The sequence below is a fragment of the Periplaneta americana genome, chromosome 11 (genome assembly GCF_040183065.1).
Source record: "Periplaneta americana isolate PAMFEO1 chromosome 11, P.americana_PAMFEO1_priV1, whole genome shotgun sequence".
NCBI classification, from domain to species: Eukaryota; Metazoa; Arthropoda; class Insecta; order Blattodea; family Blattidae; genus Periplaneta; species Periplaneta americana.
In genome coordinates, this window is record NC_091127.1 from 151,602,254 (window position 1) to 151,603,476 (window position 1,223).

The 1,223-nt window shown below is 34.2% G+C and overlaps 1 non-coding gene across 1 annotated transcript; it reads left to right on the plus strand.

Annotated features, from left to right (window-relative positions):
• Nucleotides 1-761: 761 nt before the first annotated feature.
• On the plus strand, nt 762-834 carry TRNAY-GUA (transfer RNA tyrosine (anticodon GUA)). Its single transcript has one exon. It is a non-coding gene; the product is annotated as a tRNA-Tyr (tRNA).
• The last annotated feature ends 389 nt before the right edge of the window (nt 835-1,223 follow it).

Consider the following 1,223-nt stretch of genomic DNA (forward strand, 5'->3'; position numbering starts at 1 on the left):
ATAAAATGCGTGCAGTTCTACGTTGTGTAACTTTCTTCATTCTCCTGGAACTTCATCCCTTTTAGCCCCAAGTATTTTTCTAAGCACCTTATTCTGGAACAGCCTTAACCTCTGTTCCTCTCTATGTTGAAGAAACACAAGAGAAGCAGCTCAGTACCATTTCATGTTCAACTCAGTTGCATTTAAAGAGCTACAGGGTGTTTAAAAATAGAGGATAAGATTTCAAGAACAGATTCCTAATACAGGATCACCGAAAATGAATGGTGGCGTTTTATGAGGTTACTCTATAGTGTCTATTATATGTAATGGATTAAACATGCTTTAATTTAATTCAGTTACTCGTAAAGATTGCGTTCATGGTTTTTTTTAATTACTAATGTCATAATGAAGTCATTGTTGTTAAATTTATAATTTCTCTTATTTCAGTAACTGAAAAATATTTCGTTCATGTGTTTTTATTTTGTCATTATTTCTTTCTTCATAATGAAGTTATTGTTAAATTTATCATTTACCTTGTTAATTCAGTAACTGAAAAAGTTTATGTTCATGTGTTGTATATTTTTTTCGTCATTACTGTTATTTTCACAATAAAGTCATTGTTAATTAATATTTGAGGAGAAAAATTCACTCCGGCGCCGGGGATCGAACCCGGGTCCTTGGTTCTACGTACCAAGCGCTCTGACCACTGAGCTACGCGGAATTCAATCCACAGCACCGGACCGAATCCCCCTCCTTCAATGTTTCCCTTTTTGGCCTGACGGTCCGGCGTAGCTCAGTGGTCAGAGCGCTTGGTACGTAGAACCAAGGACCCGGGTTCGATCCCCGGCGCCGGAGCGAATTTTTCTCCTCAAATATTAATTGTCAATATCACAGATATTATTCTGTAGGACAAATTGATTAAATAAATCTATAATAAAGTCATTGTCGTTTAAAAAAAAAGCAGCTTACTGAAAAAAAACATTGCACGACACTTGACTCGTAGTCATGCGATAATGATGAAGACGGTGATGAAATGAAGGAACGGCGAGGATGATGATGATGGTGATGATGATGATGATGATTATTACTATTATTATTATTATTATTATTATTATTATTATTATTATTATTATTATTATTATTATTACATCTACGCCATTATTAATTCGCCAGATAGGCCTATAACTTAAATTCTGTTTCAATCAAATGTAGACATGAATTTTAATAATACATGTATTTATGGA